Below are 12,794 nucleotides of genomic sequence, written 5' to 3' on the forward strand. Positions count from 1 at the left end.
TGCAGGAGATAATGCTGCCCTCTTCTTGTTTACAATGTCACCTGAAAGTGAGAACAGGCGTTCTCATGGCACTGTTGTAGCCTGCATCACAAGATATTTACGTGCCAGATGCGCTAAAGATTTATAAGTCCCTTCATGCTTCAACCACCATTCCAGGAGACATGCATACATGCTGATGACAGGCTCTGCTCGATAACAATCTAAAGCCGTGCAGACCAATGCATGTTCATTTTCATTATCTGAGTCAGAGGCCACCAGCAGAAGGTTGATTTTCTTTTTTGGTGGTTCAGATTCTGTAGTTTTCGCATCAGAATGTTGCTCAGATTTTGGAAGGCACTTTTCTTAAACCTTGGGTCAAGTGCTGTAGCCACCTTTAGAAAACTCGCAGTGGTACCTTCTTTGTGTTTTGTGAAATCTGCAGTGAAAGTGTTCTTAAAATGAACAACATATGCTGGGTCATCATCTGAGACTGCTATAACATGAAATATATACAGAATGTGGGTAAAACAGAGCAGGGGACATACAATTCTCCCTCAAGGAGTTCAGTCACAAGTTTAATTAACACTTTTTTTTTAATGAGTGTCATCAGCATGGAAGCACGTCCAATGGAATGGGGGCCGAAGTGTGAAAGGGCATACGGCCTTCTGGCTGGGAAAGCATTATCTAAATTGTATCTGGCACGTAAATACCTTAAAATCCAGCTACAAAAGTGCAATGCAAATGCCTGTTTTCACTTTTTGGTGACATTGTAAATAAGAAGCAGGCAGCATTATCTCCTGTAAATGTAAACAAACTTGTTTGTCTTAGCAGTTGGCTGAACAAGAAGTAGGAGTGAGTGGACTTGTAGGCACTGAAGTTTTACATTGTTTTGTTTTTGAGTGCAGTTATGTAACCAAAAAAAATTAAAATTCTACATTTGTAAGTTGCACTTTAACGACCAAGAGATTGCACTACAGTACTTGTATGAGGTGAGCGGAAAAATACTATTTCTTTTATCATTTTTACAGTGTAAATATCTGTAATAAAAATAATATACACTTAGATTTAAATTACAACACAGAATACTATATATATGAAAATGTAGAAAGACATCCAAAATATTTAATAAAATTCAATTAAGATTTTATTAAGAGTGTGACTAAAACTGCTATTAATTGTGATTAATTTTTTAAGCTAATTGTGTGAATTAACGGCAATTGACAGCGTAGTTATTTATAGAAAATTTGCTGAAAATATGGTACCATAAAAATCTGAACCAACTGTACAGCATGTTTAAGCCAGACACTAGAAATGATTTTCTATCAAACAGGACCTTCAAAGTAAAAGAAAACAAATCTAACCATCTGTTTCAAGTACTAACTAAGCCATATACAAATAATATTTACTTTGCGTAATCAGCTCTCGAAAATACGACTTGCAAAACACATTACTCTTCTGAAATCTAAAAAACAGTAATTGAAACTTCCAAGTGTCAATTGGTTCAGTATTCTTGACATTCTGCCAATTTACAAATTGTCAGTTTGCCTCTGGTCATTACAGAACAACCTAGATTAGGCTATTTGAACACTGGCTGATGGAACAGTTAGACTATTCTTAGTCATTCATGCAGTGGTTGGTCCTAAAATGGATCAGTGCTATAAAAATATGACTACTCATTTTAGGTAGAGTTTAAGAAATGCATTTTACGCAAAAATTAAAAAAAAAAAAAGTGTCCCTCTGTGGATATTTCTCACAAGAAAAATGCAATAAACCTAACAGAGCTTTGCTCCAAAATTGTGTACCTTCCAAAAGTCATTGGTGAGAATTTAAAATTAGCTTTTCTGCAGAGTATGAATATTGCATCTTCTCTGCCTTTTAATCCTGAGGCTTTGTCTACACTGCGCAGCTTTTAGCAACATGTCTGTGCCACTACAGCCCTGCTGCTAAAAGGCATGCAGTGTAGCTGCCATTTGTCAGCAGGAGACAGCTCTCCTGACAACAAAAATCTTCCACCCCCAATGAGCGGTTGCAGCTTTGTCGACAGGAGAGCGCTCCTGCCACCAAAACGCCCTTCACACCGGTGCCTTTCGTTCGTAAAACTTTTGTCGTTTGGGTGTGTGTGTGTTTTTTTAACACCCCAAACGAAAAAAGTTTTGCCAACAAAGTTCCAGTGTAGACAAAGCCTGAGTTTGCTCAGTTTATCTGTCGAAGGGTAAAGCTACACAGCAAATGAACATGTCATTGTGGCCATCTGAATACTAAGTCCACCAAGGGCTCACTTTAAGAACTTGGGTTGCTAACCTGAACTGAAGTCTATGCCATCACATCTTCACTACTACTATTACCTGTGCTAGCTAAATAAATGTTAGTGCAGCTATGCCTACCCACACTACGCCATCATATTCATTTGCTGTGTAGACATACCCTAACTCTTGGCAGGGTTCTATGCCCTTAATGTTTTGCCACTGATAAATTAAGAAAATACAGTTTGTGAAAAATGAAGTTGATAGGACAACAGTAAGTCGACTGAGTTCATTATAAATATGGTGAACTGTTTTTAATCAAAAAGAGCAAGGAATGTTTAATTAAAATTCCTTAATGGTAAAAATTTGACTGAAGCAGGAGTAAAACAATTCCTCTCACATGGAACGTGAACTATTCAAAATACTTCTCTTAATATTAATTTAAAAGGTGCGTAGCAAAAGAGAAAAAGTGCTTTGATTCTTCATGATGTATAAAGACAGCCTAAGATGTCCTGTCTCTACCCGTGCAAGAGTTGTTTTTTACATTAGAAATATTAGACACTGTCTAGCAGTTTTTGCTCGAAGGCTCTTCAAATTGGAAAATTTGGTAAGATGAGATCCCCAGTGAAAACCAACTGAGAGGGAAAGAAATTTTAAGTTAACTCTCTGTTCAGTTTAAACAAACAATCCTCACCCTTTTAACTGAATGCTGAGAAAGCTCCCAACATTTCTCTAATCCTCCAAAGCATCCTCCAGCAAATATGGAAAGAAAAGACTTGATAGTTCTGGTATTGCTGAGGTAAAACTACTTCTCCTCCCCCTCCCCTTTCCATTTATAACAATGCTGCAAAGGGAAGGCACAATTTTCTTTTCTTGTGCAGGTTACCTTTAAATCAGAGGAAATTGTTTTAGCTAGTTCTCAAATATTCAATATTTGGCTCCCTGGATTGATCATTACAATAACAGTGACGTAAAAATCAAAGAATCTGCTATAAGAGAACACTTTATAATGTGAAGTATATTCAAACATACCAATGAGTCTTAAAAACCTTAAGAGCATATATTATATACTTAAGATTAAAACTGTTTATAAACATTCCAAAGAAGACTAAAACACTAATTTCAGTATCAAATTTATTTCACTGCTTGGTTTCATGACAAAGTTTAATTTTTAAAGAAGTCAATCAAAACTGCTGGACAACATTAAACCTTCCATCATTTTCTTATTATCCCTTCTATACATAATATTTTGGCCCTTGAAATGTGCCATTTATTTTAGCCTGTGTGGTTATCCTTAACCCTGGTCTACACTACGCGGTTAGGTCAACATAAGCTGCCTTGTGTCAACCTAGCAGTAGAAGTTTCTTCACTTAAATTTGGCTCCCGCTAACATAAGTGCCTCTCTACGCCGATTTAGTAACACCACCTGCCCAGGAAGAATGGATTCAAAGTCGATGTAATTAGGTTGACAGAGTGTCAGAGCAGACACTGCATTGCTTATGTCAACTGTTACCGGATTTCAGAAGCCATCCCACAATGCCCCACACTGACAATACAATTGATACAAGCGCTCTTGGTGAGGATGTACATCTCTGACACAAGGACTCAAGTATGTGTGCGCACACACACGAATGTTTAAATAACTGTGGTGGCTGTATGCCAATGTAAATTAGGGCGAGATAATTTCGGCCTTAGGAAACTATTTGGAATCAGTTTAATTCACAATTTCTGCTCTATTCTAAATAGGTTTTTATATTGCGCTTACTACTGTTGTATATGAGCACAATCCTGCAGTGCATTAAGCAAAGTGACTACACATCTATCATGTGTCTATTGTCTCATTCTCTTTCCCTAAAGGGAGAAGCAAGTGCAGTGAAATATCTTGTTTTGGTCAGCTTGATTTTTTTTTTTATACAGCACAGAAATGCAACATCAATATTACTAACAATACATCTAGCTGTCCCACACAGAACTTTTGGCATTTCTAACCAACTCAGTGCTTGCCACTTAATTTGAACACTATCTTAAAACTACATGTATTAAAACCTCAGGAATCCCTTTTGTTGACCAAATTTTGCATAATGCAAATCACTGACTATGGCAACTTTTAATTTAATTAACAAAGACAAAATTTCTGAACGAGCAAACTTAAAAAAAGGGAAAAACTATTCAGATTTCCACATTTATAGTACTGTTAATGTTGTTTTGTTAAAAATTCTTTTGTGTGTGTATGTGTCTCATTTTTGAAGAGAGAGAAAGATAACATACAACATAATAATAAATCATCTCCTCTCAAAGATCACAAAAAAAATCTTTTCTTTTTTAATTTAATATATGATTATTATTTAAATTTAAATATAAACTTCTGATTTCTACAGGCTGCTTCTAATGTCCCCATCACCGACTTTTAGGAGAGCAGAATTAACCACAGATTTTGAGTTTGTAGAAAATTCTTCAAACCTTAAAATAAAATAAAATAAAATAACGGACACATGAAAAGGTGCATGATATACCCAACATTTTTTTTAAATTATACCCTAAGTATCAAAATATTACTAAAGAAGGAGGAGTAGAGACAGGAGACAAATGCAGCCAAACCTGAGGAAATAACAGCAACGGATCAGAACATGACCCACATCAAAAGACATCAACAAAAACTTTAATTTAGTCTGCCACCTTGGCATTTGGGTGCTTAATTATGCAAACACACTGCAAAAACTGAACTGCACAGGATATAATCTAATAAAACAGAACACTTGATAACTGTTAGTAGTAAAAAGCGTATTAAATCTGAACAAAATCTTTTTTAAAAAAAAGTTCATGTAAGCTCTCTATGCCACTAATTAAACTCATCTAAATTTCACTGAGGGAGCTGTTTGGCACATGTCAGCACTACTGAAAATGAGGCCACTTATACTTATGTAGTGCCCAAAGAGGAGCATGGATCAGTGTTCATGTTGCACTCCCTGTCAGTACCTGGCCTGGCAAAGCTAATGATCCAACCAGCAGAGCAAATTCAATGATGAATCCTGGTCACATAACACCTGAGGCACGTTGTGCATATGCTAAGAAGGTGCCCAGCTATGGAGTCAGGATCCTAACTCTACCCAATCTGTATTTTAAAAGCCTAACATGCTAATCTTCATAAACCAGTGGTCAAATGTATGCAAGCTATGTTAGGAGACGGCAGGTGCACCTGCTTACACTTACTTTGAAATGAGGCATGAACTTTGTGCCAGCTTGTGATGCTTTGGGTAGAGCCAACAGGCTTTTATAATTCCCCTCCCTTTTTTTAAAAAATCCCTCCTTCCACACCAAGTCTTCAGTGTACCACAAGCAATAAATATGTTTAATATAAAATCATGCTACTCACCGTGAAAACTGAAATGAAGAATCCTGAAATGTCTTTTCCTTGTGTGCATGTTGGAATTGAGGGCTGTGTTTTGGATGCCCTTATTTTACAAACACCAACACCACGTTTGCCATCTGAAAGCCTCCCATTGGGGTCCAAATCTGTATTGCCTACACATTCAAAACTCCCAGGATCTTCAAAAGGGAGATTCGCATGAGTAAGGAGTGCAGATTTGAGCCTCTAATTTATATTTAAGTGTTCTCACATTGTATTGATTCAACGTATTTCTTTCTGGAAACTTGGCTAACGTGCTGTCCTGGATAATTCTATTAATCAAGTGATTTTTCCTGCAAATTGAATGTGTTTGTCAAAATATGATTAAAAGCTTGAGCAAACCCTTATTAAAATATATAACAAATACAAGATTATACATTAAGCCATGCTGTAAAACCTTCAAAACCTAACAGAGAATGTTCTGGTTAATATTGATAGAATAAACATGTGAACTCTGTATTAAAGTGATTCCTATAAATGATCAACATATGCATTTTTAAAAACCATACTTTTGTTACAAGAGTCCATACAACCTTTTGCAATGATCACATTTCTAAGAACTACTAATCAGGTTTTAGGATACCTCAATATACAACTTCTAATGGGCATGTTATGTGTGGAACTAAAACTGACAGTATCCTTTTAAAAAGTGACTGAATAGGTCAAAAAAAGTAACAGCATGCATGTGAAATTTGCTGAAAAACATTGTGTGCATTAGTGACAGTCAAAATGAGGGTAAATCAGTGAGTATGGTTAGTATGATGCATCTTGTTATTGAAAAATCATTTGATACTGTTGCATATATCACAGATTGATTAGAGGCAAAGCCTGGCCCGGGGCAGATTAAAATGCGTTATTCTGGCTTTGGGGCAAGAGGATTCTCAAGCAAGGCACAAACTGAAAAATACAGTTGAAAAAATATAGTTGGGATAGTTCTCCTAGTTAACGTACAACAATTTGTTTAGTTTTTTAAAAGGACTAAGGGAAGCTCCTCTGGTTAAACATGTATTATTTAAGGTTTACTGAAAACAATTTAAAAAAGGGCAGGTAACAAGTATAGTGAAGGAAAGAGGCAGTTGGAGTCATTTCAGCACACAAGTGCCTTTGAGGAGGAGAGGAAAGCAGCAACAAATACAGACAAACAGAGCAGATGAATTCAAAATTATTTGAACATGTTAAATTTAAAGCCTAGAAACTAACCATACTAAAGCTTTGATCCAATGTGCAGTGAGGTCAATAGAAAGACTCCCATTGACTTAAATGAGCATTGAATCAGGCCCTTACTTTTTTCCTGACTGAAATGACTCATGTAATCAACAAAGGAGAAGAAAACTTACATGGAAACCTTTTGAAAAGAAATGTAAAATGGTATGCCCATATTTTTTTTTATTTGCTCTATCAAGGTTCTTTTAATAAGTTATTTTTAAAATAAATTTAAGTGAAACCACCCATTTCAAAGAGCACAGAACAGGTTAAAGATCAAGAATGATTCATGGATGAAAACTAATGTATTAACTATACCTGCACCAGTTTAGAGGCAGGTATTATGAACTGCCCTTAAAAGTTTGTGCAGTGCCTAGCACAATGAGGATTCAACCCTGGTCGGGGCCATTATGCTCTACAGTAATAGAAGGTGTCAAGTAGAGCACCCAAAAATTGAGATGCCCAAAGTCATTAGTCACTTTTGAAAATTTAGGCCAACATGCTTGTAAATATATTCACTAGGATATTACACACTGAACAGAAAGTTGTAATTGATTTCCAAAACGTTTTAATCATTGAACAGCTTTTTATAAAGTAAATCTTCAAATATATTTTTAACTTGCAATGGCAGAACAGTGGGCAGAAGTAGATTTACAGTACTTTAGGCTAAGAAGTGTACCAACATTTTGGCAATGGGAATAGGAAAAGATGAATTGCAGACTTCCTGTATTAACTAGATTTATGGGTTAACTTGAACAAATATTTGTATTTCTAAGACTTGTGATGGAGGAAGTTGCATCTGTGATAAATTACTGGGTTCCCAATACATAGACCAAACAGAAAACTTGTTAAGACACTTTTAAGCCAAGTGCATTGCCCAGCTTTTAAAAAAGTGGAAACTATTCATGCCGTGAACTCAGTACTTTGAATATGAAATCTCACATTTAAAATACACTTTTTTTTTTTTTTAACTGGGTAGTAATACTTGTCACAAATGATCTCAAGGTACTTTGTGCAAGAATATGGGGGAGGGGACTTGCCCCAACAGTGGCCAAATTCAGATGGAGGTACCTTATTTTTCCTTTCAACTGGTTATATACTTATTCACTTCTTGTCCTAAATTTTGAATTGCTGCCATGTAAAGCAGCAGCCAGGTTTCACCTCAGAGATTATTATACTTCTGTCACGGGTAAAAAAATTTCACTATATATAATTCTCAGTTTCCAGAGATAAAAATACAAACCCATAATTGAGTATCATCTGCATGTTTTGTTGCTTCTGACACTATCTCAGCTGTTCACAGCCTGGACTGAGTTTGACAGCTGCACTCCACACTCCTTGCTAACTTAGAGCCCCTATATTTACTGTCATTAGAATGAGCATTAAACTAGTACCAATTATGGGCTACTAGTTGTTCAGACTGTCCCATGGTGCCAATATATCCAACACAAGAAAGGTTTTTTAAAGAGAACAAATTATTTTGCGTATTTACTTGAGGGGGGGGGGGGGACATTTAACCCATGCATTATACATTCCTAAATACCATGACAATGTCTGTAGGTTACTTGCATCACAAAGTGTTACAACAGCTAGTATTGATTAAACTTTCTGCAGTAAGCATGCCAACAGCTGTGTGTGTGAACAATTGGATTTTACCAGAAGAAAAGGTGAGAACACTGTTTCTTCTGGCATTAAACTGACCTCCTGCAAATACAAGTGGCTTCTTTAACTATTACCTGAAAATACTACCAGGTGCACCACTTGTTTAGTACACACCCAGATTGATTTTACTACTTAACATATTAAACACATTATATAAATATAAAGCATTTCTAGAATCAAGCTTAACTGAATAAATGTATTAATGTAAACTGAGGTGATTTTTCATTAAAAAGGCACTCCTCATCTACAGCAAGTCTTATCTGAACTCACAGAATTACTGTCTTCTTTCTTAGCTCACAGCTACAATCACATCAGTTATTGGAGAGTCCTCTGCATTTCTGCCTGTCAGATGGCAACAAGTCACACAAGAACGTACTCAATCCACTCACCAATTTCCATTTAAGAGCAATTGTTCTAGACCTCTGCATCCCCCCACCCAAGACACACACAAAAAACCTCAACCCATGAGCTAGACAGACAGAAGGCCTCTGAAAGCATGAAGTTTTAGAGAGGTGACAAATGGCAGGAGTGAGATTTAAATACAAATCTTTCATCATCTGCTGCCTCAAATTGCTTGGGGGCGGGGGAGGAAGAAACAGAGACATCTTGTATATGCTAATATTTAAAACATTTTTGGTATCAATATATTTTATCATAATTATCTAGTGCCTGAAGATTTGGGCTCAGGATAATACCAAGTATTTCTAATAAGTAAAAGGAACAAATGTTAAAAAAAAAAATTGACTAGATTTTAAGTTAAAAACCACCTACACTGAACTTAAATGTAGTTTCATGGAGAAGACCTAAAAGACCCCTGAATCCTGACAATTTGTTGTTTTCCAACCACATTTTCCTATTAAAAAAACTCCAAACTCTCTTGTTGCTGTGTGAGGAACTCCTAAAGAAGTCACTTACTACACAGGGAAACAATGAAAACTGAATTACACAATGCTGTCAAATGTGCTAATATTATGAAAGATCAATACTTTTATTCTTTATTTTCTTTCAGTTATAGTAATCTCTGGTGTCAGTTGAAAGTGGCGATGTTATCCCTAAAAGGATAACAAGAACTATACCATCAGTTTGTGCATATATAAAGAGAATGACTTTTCTAAACAAAATAGCATCTTTGTCAAAATACCTAAAAGTACAAATACAAGCTGTGGTCTAATAGTAAGACTACAGATCAACTAAGAGTCACCATCTTAAGGTCTGGCATACAAAACTCTACATAGCAACATTTTGTTACTCATTTGGCAACAGTATCCAAAATTAGTAAATATTTGAGATCCAGTAGGCTCCTGCTATGTAAATATAAAATTAAGAAAACAATGCTCTATCCAAGGAGTTTATTATTTAAAACAGCGAAGCACTATAGATATATAGTACGCCATGTGCTGCTATAAGGATGTGCTGTTGAAATCTGACAGGTCATTTTTGAAAGTCTTCACAGAAGTAGTGTGCTTTTGAGGTGAGATTTGTTGTATAATTTATACAACAGAAATTTATAATTTAGTCAACTAATTTTGTGTTGTGGAATACGTAAACAAGTATTAAAATTCCTCATCTTTTCTATTGAATGACTTCCTCCCCTCCAAATGCACCAGGCCCGTGTGCCCATAACATCAGTAGGGGCAGAAAGCAGCCATTGGCTCCTACAGACCTGAGACACCCAACCATTTTATCAATCACATTTGAAATCCTTTGTGTCAGCCTGGTGCCCTGAACAGCCTACAAGTTTCACTTAAGAAATTATTAAGCAGCTAAAGAAAACGTTTTGAACTTTGGTCTGTTGGGCTTACACTGGTACAGCTAAATATAAAAATTAGTGTATAGCTGAGCTGAGACTGTCAATATTAAGTAAAAAAGGAAGGAATTTTTATTCTAGAGTTCAAACTATTTTAAATACAGATTTACAATATAATCACTAAATCCCTTCCCCCATGTGTATCTGTTTCTTCAGTTACCTCTAGCTGTCTCCTCCCAAATTTGAGCTCAAAGCACATTCAATTTACAGAACTTCTCCCTCAACCCCCCAAAAAAACCCAAAAACCAGGGAAGCACGTCCTGCTGGATCAGTCACAAGATTTTAACTTCGGCTTCAACCACATTCTTTGTTTGTAATTCCAGAAAATCATTCTCCCTGGAGAGGTGATAACATGAAAAAATAGGGAGGTGCTTGATGATTACAACTGAAGACCAAATTCTGATCTCAGTTTAACTTCAGTATGGGGTTATTTTGGATTTACACCATTACTATAAAAGTAGAGTTTATTCTATCTTGCATTTTCTTCCCAACTTGAAGACTCAGTGCTATATGGTATGAAGAATTAAGGGGCAACTTTAGTACGTTAATTTGGGGCTATGAAAGGTCGTGTCCTACCAGGGCCGCCCAGAGGATTCCGGGGGCCCAGGGTCTTCAGCGGCGGGGGGCCCTTCCGTTCCGGGACCCGCCGCCGAAGTGCCCCAAAGCCCCGTGGCGGGGGCCCCCCCGCCGCCGAATTACCGCCGAAGCGGGACCCGCCGCCGAAGTGCAGCCTGGTCTTCAGCGGTAATTCGGCGGCGGGGGACCCCCGCCGCAGGTCTTCGGGGCACTTCGGCGGCGGATCCCGGAACGGAAAGGCCCCCCGCCGTCGAATTACCGCCGAAGACCGAGCTGAACTTCGGCGGCGGGTCCCGCTCCATCTTCAGCAGTAATTCGCCAGCGGGGGGTCGTTCCGCCCCGGAGCGGAAGGACCCCCCGCCGGCGAAGACAGGGAGCGAAGAAGCTCCTGCGCCCGGCCCCGCAAGAGTTTTCCAGGCCCCCCAGAGCGAGTGAGGGACCCCGCTCCAGGGGCCCCAAAAAACTCTCGTGGGGGCCCCTGTGGGGCTCGGGGCCTGGGGCAAATTGCCCCTCTTGCACCCCCCTCTGGGCGGCCCTGTGTCCTACTAACTTTAGAGCTCTCAACTTTAAAACTTTAGTTGTGAAGGCTCAAAATAATGCTTTTATTTTCAAGTATTTCTACATGTAGTTTGGTGCAAGTAGATTTCCTATGCTCCTTTGATGTTGCTATACTTTTTAGATTAAATATTTTGTAATCTTTTGTAACCACACCATTATTTATTTCCTGTTTTGCTAAAATTAGGAAGCTTTTGAGCTTGAATCACTGGTTTATCTAGCAAATCAGATTTGCTCACTACTCAGATAAAAACTGACCAGTTTCCAAAGCACACCTCCCTCCAGTACTTTTTGCACGCCCTTATTCATCATGGAAAATCAACCGGGTTTTATTGCTAATCCCACCCAGAAAGAGTGCTTAACATAGGTCAACAACAAGTTTTCCTGCATACACTTTGTTCATCACCGGAGGAGATTATGAGTATGTCTACACTGCCCACATTGCAGCGCTGTGACGTGGACAGGGTAGACATGCTTTATTGCCATGGGAGAACTCTCCCGGTGATAAAAAAAACCCAATCCGAACAAGCAGTGAGCGCTTTATAAAGCGCTATCTATACTGGCGCTTTTCAGTTCTAAAACTTTTATCGCTCAGGGGGGTGTTTTTTCACACCCCTGAATGACTAAAGTTTTAGCAGTGAAAGTGGGAGTGTAGAGACAGCCTTACAGAGGATAAATTCTAATCCTAGTCCCATTTCCTTAACTTTAAATGATCTTGCCATGGGTTATGGAAGCTATCAGTGTTTTTTCATAACACCACCAAAATCAAATCTATATTAACATCTCTTTAGATGATCCCACCGCTCTGGCACTTTTATATTGAACATTTAAGGTTTTGTAACAAAAAGCAGAACCTGTGCTCCTAACTTCAGAACAATGTACAGTTGTTAACAGAAAACTATAAGCACTACCAAGTTTAACTTTTCAAAGAAAGCAGCAAGGAATAAAAACTGTCAAAATAAACATTAAAGCTGTCAAAATAAACACAAACTATAACAGCAACCGTTTTAGAATTAATTTGTCAGAGGAAGATACCTCTATTTCTAAAAAGCAGCATTACTACTTTCCATCAGATGTTTAGAACTCTGCAGGCTCCAAGCTGCAATTAAGCACACATTTTACAGAAAGATAGCCTTAGCATAACAACCACCTTGTCACAACACTGAAAGTTCAGCTCCAAAAATAAGCCTGTAATAACAAGGCAGACTAAAATTTGTTTTCAGGTTGCTCTAGGATTGATTCTTTCTTCCTCCCCTTAATCCTTCACCCTCCTGTGCCAAAAAATACTCCACCTGAAGGGGGTGCATACTGATGACTAAACTCTATAGCAAGATTTGCTATAAAACAAATTGTTTGCTCTGCT

The 12,794-nt window shown here is 37.7% G+C and overlaps 1 protein-coding gene across 1 annotated transcript in view; it reads right to left on the minus strand.

Moving 5' to 3' along the window:
- The window catches only part of RAB12 (RAB12, member RAS oncogene family), a 41,250-nt gene that overhangs the window by 27,340 nt on the left and 1,116 nt on the right, over nucleotides 1-12,794 (minus strand). The gene's annotated exons all lie outside the window — the stretch shown is intronic.

This window comes from Mauremys reevesii, linkage group 2 (genome assembly GCF_016161935.1).
Source record: "Mauremys reevesii isolate NIE-2019 linkage group 2, ASM1616193v1, whole genome shotgun sequence".
In the NCBI taxonomy this organism is placed as follows: Eukaryota; Metazoa; Chordata; order Testudines; family Geoemydidae; genus Mauremys; species Mauremys reevesii.